Here is a 9,739-nt window from a genome sequence, read left to right as displayed (position 1 = left end):
GGCGAAGCAGGAGGAGGCGGGATCATAGTGGTACCATCCACTAGTCAAAGACCTACTTCGACTAATGGATGGTACCACTACGATCCCGCCTCCTCCTGCTTCGCCTCACCTGGCTACAGTATATAAGCCATGTCTACGGCCCTATGCTGTACATTCTATAAGATTGATGGATTGAACACATCGACCCCAGGCTGAGGGACTGATTACCTCACACTCCTCCCCTTACACCTTTCTGCTTTGCATTGGACTGATGAAGCCACTGTGTGGTGAAACGTTTCCTCAATAAAGATTCCCATATGTTGCATAAGTGTCTCAATCTTCAACTTGTCGGTTTTCAAAACCATTCATCACATCCATAGCATACAGACTGCGAAAAGGACTTGGGGTTATGATGAGCAGCAACCTTAAGCCAAGAAAGCAATGCCTCAGCGTACATAACAAGGCAAACAGATTACTGAGATTTACATCAAGAAGCGTAAGTAACAGAAGTCCAGTGGTTATACTACAGCTTTGTACATCATTAGTAAGGCCTCACCTAGATTACGCAGCTCAGTTCTGGTTACCATATTATAGAATGAATATAAATTCATTAGAAAATATTCAACGAATAATGATAAAATTAATACATAGCATTATAAATCTTCCGTATGACGAAAGATTGAAGTCCCTTAAATTACATTCACTTGTAAGACGAAGAATGAGGGGGAGACATAATCGTAGTGTATAAGTGTTAGATGGGTATTAACAAAGGGGATATAAAGTCAAAGATATACCTTCAAGAGACAGAACCTGCAAAAATGGATTCAAATTAGATAAGTTTAGATTTAGAAAGGTTATAGGAAAGTATTGGTCTGGAAACAGGATAGTTGATGAGTGGAACAGTCTGCCTAGTAGGGTGACTGAAGCTAAAACCTTGGGTAGTTTCAAGTTTAAGTTGAATAATTACATGAATGAGAGGGGTTGGATTGGAGTGGCACTTGCACATGAGTAAATAGATTTATCAAAGCTTATTGTTAGGGTAGCACTGTAAATGGGTTGGACAAATATTCTGTTAGTGGGTTAGATTTGTAAAGGACCTGCCCAGTATGGGCCAACAGGCCTACTGTAGTGTTCTTCCTTTCTTATGTTCAAAAACAGCAATCCCTTCAGTGTTGTATTTTCATCGGTTTTCCTTTCACATTCACGAGAGAGAGGAGGGCAGTATCTCCCTGGATGGTTGCTGTCTACTATCTATGTTTGTTTCACACTTATGTGACTGGCAGGTAGCACTCCTTGTGATGCAAGATGACTGCACATGAAAGCATTATGCAGAGTTATATTGTTAACTTACAAATATTATAAGTGACTTACCAAAATAATTATCTTGTATCATATATGCAAAATAATTATCTTGTATCATATATGCAAAATAATTATCTTGTATCATATATGCATCTTTATTAATGAATTGATTAATATGATTACTTGATACTGGAATCAGAAATATAATGCAAAAAATATACAATTAGACTGTTATGCACTCTTAACTACCATAACATTGCTACCTTCAGATTTGTGTGACAAATTTATTTGGAATAATGCATAATAAATCATGCAAATTCACTAGTGAAAATTCCAATTAACTAAGATTAAGACATGGAGGTACCCTGTTCTGTGCTGGTGCGTCATCTTGGGTATGGCTGACTCGTGGTGGTGTGTTCTGGAGTTGCTGTGAGTGTGGTGTGACACTGTGACTGATCCTGGAGACTCCCCGCGTTGCACTAAACATGACTTGGGCTTGGGTGAGGAGCTGTACCTGTGGGAGGAGACACTCGTTAAAACTGGCCACAATATTCTAGTAAGTCTTCTTAACTGACCGAATGGTAGCTTTAAAAATGGGTTAGACAAGTACATGAGTGGATGACGGTGGGTGTGACTTGGACCTGCCTAGCATGAGCTAGAAGGCCTACAACAGTGTTCCTTCCTTTTTAAGTGGGTGTGACTTGGACGTGACTAGCTTGGGATAGTAGGCTTGCTGCAGTGCTCCTTTCCTATACTCTTATGTACCAATCTGTTAATCCTAGCCACATAACAGTTCAACATATTGCATTAAAAAAACAAGAAACGTAAAAAAATAGATTATACGTATATATATATATATGCATACACACACACACACATATATATATATATATACACCTACCATCCGACTTACGACCTGCTCGACTTATGACCACTCGACTTACGACCGTGTTTTCTTATGCCAAATTTCTGGGAAATAAACAACTATTTGTGTTGTACACAGTGTTTATCCTAAATCTTACAGTATAAAATACAGTACTAATAACATAAAAAGTAAAGTAAAACATGAAATACCAAAATAAAAAAATAAAATAATTACAAAAATGTTTTGTTGATATTCAGTAGTAAAGTTCGACTTGCGACCATTTCGACTTACGACCGGTTTCTCGGAACCAAACTCGGTCGTAAGTCGGATGGTAGGTGTGTGTGCGTGTGTGTGTGTGTGTGTGTGTGTGTGTGTGTGTGTGTGTGTGTGTGTGTGTGTGTGTGTGTGTGTGTGTGTGTGTGTGTATATATATATATATATATATATATATATATTTATATATATATATTTTAGATTTGTTTACATATATATATATATATATATATATAAATATATATATATATATATATTTAAGCCAAGATCGCAAGTTCTGCCTATTCGGCACGACATATATATATATATATATATATATACCTAGGGACATGAGCTTCATTAAAGTCAAGTTTTTTCCTCCTAATACCACTCCTCTCCTGCAGCCCATGGACCAGCAGTTCATTTCAAACTTAAAAAAACTCTACAAAAAAGCTGTTTCAAAAGTGCTTTGAAGTGACCTCAGACACTCGATTGACTCTAAGAGAGTTTTGGAAAGATCACTTTAGCATCCTCAGTTGTGTAAACCTTATAGGTAAGGTTTTGGAGGGAGTGACTAAGAGGACCTTGAACTCTGCTTGAAAGAAACTGTGGCCACAATTTATTTATTTATTTATTTATTAACAATTTGAGCACACATACAGAGGTACAAAAAAATACAGATAAGAGCAGCATGCCAAAACCACTTATACTATGCATAGCATTACGGGCTGGCTTAAAATTAACTTAAGATTAACTAAGCAATGATGAAATCAGTGATAAAACATTAATGTAAACAGATTACTATAAAGCACAAGTGAGTATTACAAAGACAGGTCATATGGTTGCATGCAATGTTGTACATTCAGTCATATGAAGTATTCTGTTAGGTAGTGTATTTAAAAAATAATAAAGTTAGATTCGGTTTTAGGTTTAACATTTATTATTTTTTTTTTATTATCACACTGGCCGATTCCCACCAAGGCAGGGTGGCCCGAAAAAGAAAAACTTTCACCATCATTCACTCCATCACTGTCTTGCCAGAAGGGTGCTTTACACTACAGTTTTTAAACTGCAACATTAACACCCCTCCTTCAGAGTGCAGTCACTGTACTTCCCATCTCCAGGACTCAAGTCCGGCCTGCCGGTTTCCCTGAATCCCTTCATAAATGTTACTTTGCTCACACTCCAACAGCACGTCAAGTATTAAAAACCATTTGTCTCCATTCACTCCTATCAAACACGCTCATGGTTTAACATTTATGTGATATAATTGTGAGAAACATTTAAGATATACAATTTATAAGGTTCAGTTATTCAGTATTTATTTGGTTTTGGGTGAGTAAGTGATCTTTGAGAAGAGACTTGAATTTATAAACAGGTAGTGTTTCTTTTATATTTACAGGTAATGAATTCCAGATTTTAGGGCCTTTTATGTGCATTGAGTTTTTGCATAGTGTGAGATGGACACGAGGAACATCAAAGAGTGATCTGTGCCTTGTGTTATGGTCATGTGTTCTGTTGAGGTTGGCAAGGAGATGTTTGAGGGGAGGGTTAATATCAGAGTTAAGTGTTCTATGTATGTAATAGGCGCAGTAATAAGTATGGATGTTTTGTATGGTGAGTAGGTTTAGTGTATTGAATATTGGTGGAGTGTGCTGCCTGTAGTGAGAATTTGTTATCATTCTAATTGCAGCCTTTTGTTGGGTAATTAGTGACCCGGTGGTCTGGTGGCTGTGACCCGGTGGTCTGGTGGCTAAAGCTCCCGCTTCACACACGGAGGGCCCGGGTTCGATTCCCGGCGGGTGGAAACATTTGACACGTTTCCTTACACATGTTGTCCTGTTCACCTAGCAGCAAATAGGTACCTGGGTGTTAGTCGACTGGTGTGGGTCGCATCCTGGGGGACAAGATTAAGGACCCCAATGGAAATAAGTTAGACAGTCCTCGATGACGCACTGACTTTCTTGGGTTATCCTCGGTGGCTAACCCTCCGGGGTTAAAAATCCGAACGAAATCTTATCTTATCTTATCTTATGAGATGGTTAATTGTTGTTGAGCCCCATGCACAAATTCCATAGGTGAGATAGGGGTAAATAAGAGAGTGATATAGGGCCAGGAGGGCTGACTGTGGAACATAGTACCGTATCTTCGATAGTATGCCTACAGTCTTGGAAATTTTCTTAGAAATTTGTTGTATATGTGTATGAAATTTGAGTCTATTATCAAGGTGGATTCCTAAGAATTTTCCCTCTGTTAGCTTTGTGATAGGTGATCCGTTTATCATTATGTTAAGAGGGACATCTGTAGCTCTGTTACCAAACTGAATGAAGTAGGTTTTGTCAATGTTTAGTGTAAGTTTGTTAGTCCTCATCCAGGTAGATATTTTCTGCAATTCGGTATTTACAGTATTGGCTAGCGTGACTGGGCTCGGGTGAGAGAAGACGTATGTAGTGTCATCTGCAAATAGTGTGGGTTTGAGTAATTGCAAAGCATTTGGAAGGTCATTTATGTATAGGAGAAAGAGAAGAGGGCCAAGGACACTTCCCTGTGGGACAATGTGTAGAAGAAATGAATTTTGAAGTGTTTGGTGCTAATCCTCAGGAGCCTATGCCAGTTGTGGAATCTAATGTGGCATTGGGAAAGTCCATGGGGTTGGAGGTTAGTGGGGAGGATGTGGAAGAGTTTGTGGAGAATGATGATGAAGAACTAACCACTGAAAAGCTGCAAGATCATCTTCAACAGCAAGAGGCCAGACCTGAGGAAACTGCTTCAGAGGAGGGGAGAGAGAAATCGAGGAAGTTGCCTACTTCAAAGATTAAGGAAATGTGTGCAAAGTGGGTTGAACTGCAAACTTTTGCGGATGAAAATCACCCTGACACAGCTACTGCAAGCCATGCTGGTGACTATTACAATGGCACTGTTATGGCCCATTTTAGGAAAGTCTTAAAGGAACGGGAGGTACAGACCTCTATGGACAGATTTGTTGTGCGACAGAGATCCAGTGACTCTCAAGCTGGTCCTAGTGGCATTAAAAGAAGGGAAGTAACCCCGGAAAAGGACTTGATACCTCAAGTCCTAATGGAAGGGGATTCCCCGTCTAAACAATAACAGCTTCCACACACTCCCCTCCTCCCATCCCATCAATCATCACCAGATCTTCAATAAAGGTAAGTGTCATGTATATTCTATTCTTAGTATAGTAGTAATTGTGCATGTTTTCTTCAGTTTGTGTGTATTAAAATTAATATTTCATGTAGTAAATTTTTTTTTTTCATACTTTGGGGTGTCTTGCACGGATTAATTTGATTTCCATTATTTCTTATGGGGAAAATTAATTCGCCTTACGATAATTTCGGCTTACGATGAGCTCTCAAGAACGGATTAATATCATAAGTAGGTAGTAGGTTGGTAGACAGCAACCACCCAGGGAAGTACTACCGTCCTGCCAGATGACTGTGAAACAAAAACCTGTAACTGTTTTGCATGATGGTAGGATTGCTGGTTTCTTTTTCTGTCTCATAAACACGCTAAGATAACAGGGATATCTTGCTACTCCTACTTACACTTTGGTCACACTTCACAGACACGCACATGCATATATATATATACATACATCTAGGTTTTTCTCTTTTTTCTAAATAGCTCTTGTTCTTTTTTATTTCTTCTATTGTCCATGGGGAAGTGGAAAAGAATCTTTCCTCCGTAAGCCATGCGTGTCGTATGAGGCGACTAAAATGCCGGGAGCAATGGGCTAGTAACCCCTTCTCCTGTATACAATTACTAAAAAAGAGAAGAAGAAAAACTTTATAAAACTGGGTTGCTTAAATGTGCGTGGATGTAGTGCGGATGACAAGAAACAGATGATTGCTGATGTTATGAATGAAAAGAAGTTGGATGTCCTGGCCCTAAGCGAAACAAAGCTGAAGGGGGTAGGAGAGTTTCAGTGGGGGGAAATAAATGGGATTAAATCTGGAGTATCTGAGAGAGTTAGAGCAAAGGAAGGGGTAGCAGTAATGTTAAATGATCAGTTATGGAAGGAGAAAAGAGAATATGAATGTGTAAATTCAAGAATTATGTGGATTAAAGTAAAGGTTGGATGCGAGAAGTGGGTCATAATAAGCGTGTATGCACCTGGAGAAGAGAGGAATGCAGAGGAGAGAGAGAGATTTTGGGAGATGTTAAGTGAATGTATAGGAGCCTTTGAACCAAGTGAGAGAGTAATTGTGGTAGGGGACTTGAATGCTAAAGTAGGAGAAACTTTTAGAGAGGGTGTGGTAGGTAAGTTTGGGGTGCCAGGTGTAAATGATAATGGGAGCCCTTTGATTGAACTTTGTATAGAAAGGGGTTTAGTTATAGGTAATACATATTTTAAGAAAAAGAGGATAAATAAGTATACACGATATGTTGTAGGGCGAAATGACAGTAGTTTGTTGGATTATGTATTGGTAGATAAAAGACTGTTGAGTAGACTTCAGGATGTACATGTTTATAGAGGGGCCACAGATATATCAGATCACTTTCTAGTTGTAGCTATACTGAGAGTAAAAGGTAGATGGGATACAAGGAGAATAGAAGCATCAGGGAAGAGAGAGGTGAAGGTTTATAAACTAAAAGAGAAGGCAGTTAGGGTAAGATATAAACAGCTATTGGAGGATAGATGGGCTAATGAGAGCATAGGCAATGGGGTCGAAGAGGTATGGGGTAGGTTTAAAAATGTAGTGTTAGAGTGTTCAGCAGAAGTTTGTGGTTACAGGAAAGTGGGTGCAGGAGGGAAGAGGAGCGATTGGTGGAATGATGATGTAAAGAGAGTAGTAAGGGAGAAAAAGTTAGCATATGAGAAGTTTTTACAAAGTAGAAGTGATGCAAGGAGGGAAGAGTATATGGAGAAAAAGAGAGAAGTTAAGAGAGTGGTGAAGCAATGTAAAAAGAGAGCAAATGAGAGAGTGGGTGAGATGTTATCAACAAATTTTGTTGAAAATAAGAAAAAGTTTTGGAGTGAGATTAACAAGTTAAGAAAGCCTAGAGAACAAATGGATTTGTCAGTTAAAAATAGGAGAGGAGAGTTATTAAATGGAGAGTTAGAGGTATTGGGAAGATGGAAGGAATATTTTGAGGAATTGTTAAATGTTGATGAAGATAGGGAAGCTGTGATTTCGTGTATAGGGCAAGGAGGAATAACATCTTGTAGGAGTGAGGAAGAGCCAGTTGTGAGTGTGGGGGAAGTTCGTGAGGCAGTAGGTAAAATGAAAGGGGGTAAGGCAGCCGGGATTGATGGGATAAAGATAGAAATGTTAAAAGCAGGTGGGGATATAGTTTTGGAGTGGTTGGTGCAATTATTTAATAAATGTATGGAAGAGGGTAAGGTACCTAGGGATTGGCAGAGAGCATGCATAGTTCCTTTGTATAAAGGCAAAGGGGATAAAAGAGAGTGCAAAAATTATAGGGGGATAAGTCTGTTGAGTGTACCTGGTAAAGTGTATGGTAGAGTTATAATTGAAAGAATTAAGAGTAAGACGGAGAATAGGATAGCAGATGAACAAGGAGGCTTTAGGAAAGGTAGGGGGTGTGTGGACCAGGTGTTTACAGTGAAACATATAAGTGAACAGTATTTAGATAAGGCTAAAGAGGTCTTTGTGGCATTTATGGATTTGGAAAAGGCGTATGACAGGGTGGATAGGGGGGCAATGTGGCAGATGTTGCAAGTGTATGGTGTAGGAGGTAGGTTACTGAAAGCAGTGAAGAGTTTTTACGAGGATAGTGAGGCTCAAGTTAGAGTATGTAGGAAAGAGGGAAATTTTTTCCCAGTAAAAGTAGGCCTTAGACAAGGATGTGTGATGTCACCGTGGTTGTTTAATATATTTATAGATGGGGTTGTAAGAGAAGTAAATGCGAGGGTCTTGGCAAGAGGCGTGGAGTTAAAAGATAAAGAATCACACACAAAGTGGGAGTTGTCACAGCTGCTCTTTGCTGATGACACTGTGCTCTTGGGAGATTCTGAAGAGAAGTTGCAGAGATTGGTGGATGAATTTGGTAGGGTGTGCAAAAGAAGAAAATTAAAGGTGAATACAGGAAAGAGTAAGGTTATGAGGATAACAAAAAGATTAGGTGATGAAAGATTGAATATCAGATTGGAGGGAGAGAGTATGGAGGAGGTGAACGTATTCAGATATTTGGGAGTGGACGTGTCAGCGGATGGGTCTATGAAAGATGAGGTGAATCATAGAATTGATGAGGGAAAAAGAGTGAGTGGTGCACTTAGGAGTCTGTGGAGACAAAGAACTTTGTCCTTGGAGGCAAAGAGGGGAATGTATGAGAGTATAGTTTTACCAACGCTCTTATATGGGTGTGAAGCGTGGGTGATGAATGTTGCAGCGAGGAGAAGGCTGGAGGCAGTGGAGATGTCATGTCTGAGGGCAATGTGTGGTGTGAATATAATGCAGAGAATTCGTAGTTTGGAAGTTAGGAGGAGGTGCGGGATTGCCAAAACTGTTGTCCAGAGGGCTGAGGAAGGGTTGTTGAGGTGGTTCGGACATGTAGAGAGAATGGAGCGAAACAGAATGACTTCAAGAGTGTATCAGTCTGTAGTGGAAGGAAGGCGGGGTAGGGGTCGGCCTAGGAAGGGTTGGAGGGAGGGGGTAAAGGAGGTTTTGTGTGCGAGGGGCTTGGACTTCCAGCAGGCATGCGTGAGCGTGTTTGATAGGAGTGAATGGAGACAAATGGTTTTTAATACTTGACGTGCTGTTGGAGTGTGAGCAAAGTAACATTTATGAAGGGATTCAGGGAAACCGGCAGGCCGGACTTGAGTCCTGGAGATGGGAAGTACAGTGCCTGCACTCTGAAGGAGGGGTGTTAATGTTGCAGTTTAAAAACTGTAGTGTAAAGCACCCTTCTGGCAAGACAGTGATGGAGTGAATGATGGTGAAAGTTTTTCTTTTTCGGGCCACCCTGCCTTGGTGGGAATCGGCCGGTGTGATAATAAAAAAAAAAAATATATATATATATATATATATATATATTTTTTTTTTTCAACAAGTTGGCCGTCTCCCACCGAGGCAGGGTGACCCAAAAAAGAAAGAAAATCCCCCAAAAGAAAATACTTTCATCATCATTCAACACTTTCACCACACTCACACATTATCACTGCTTTTGCAGAGGTGCTCAGAATACAACAGCTTAGAGGCATATATGTATAAAGATACACAACATATCCCTCCAAACTGTCAATATCCCAAACCCCTCCTTTAAAGTGCAGGCATTGTACTTCCCATTTCCAGGACTCAAGTCCGACTATATGAACATAACTGGTTTCCCTGAATCCCTTCACTAAATATTACCCTGCTC

General features: G+C 39.8%; 1 long non-coding RNA gene across 2 annotated transcripts in view; it reads right to left on the bottom strand.

Moving 5' to 3' along the window:
- Positions 1-216: 216 nt before the first annotated feature.
- Positions 217-9,739, bottom strand: part of LOC138852693 (uncharacterized) — a 194,052-nt gene continuing 184,529 nt past the window's right edge. For both annotated transcript variants that reach the window (XR_011392013.1, XR_011392014.1), the window contains exons 2-3: positions 1,646-1,795; positions 217-1,288 (exon numbers count right to left, since the gene is read on the bottom strand). This is a non-coding gene — a long non-coding RNA (uncharacterized lncRNA). The remainder of the gene's footprint in view (positions 1,289-1,645; positions 1,796-9,739) is intronic.

The sequence above is a fragment of the Cherax quadricarinatus genome, chromosome 14 (assembly GCF_038502225.1).
Source record: "Cherax quadricarinatus isolate ZL_2023a chromosome 14, ASM3850222v1, whole genome shotgun sequence".
Taxonomy (NCBI): Eukaryota; Metazoa; Arthropoda; class Malacostraca; order Decapoda; family Parastacidae; genus Cherax; species Cherax quadricarinatus.
Note: the sequence above shows the minus strand (reverse complement) of the source record. Positions and strands in the feature narration are given on the sequence as shown.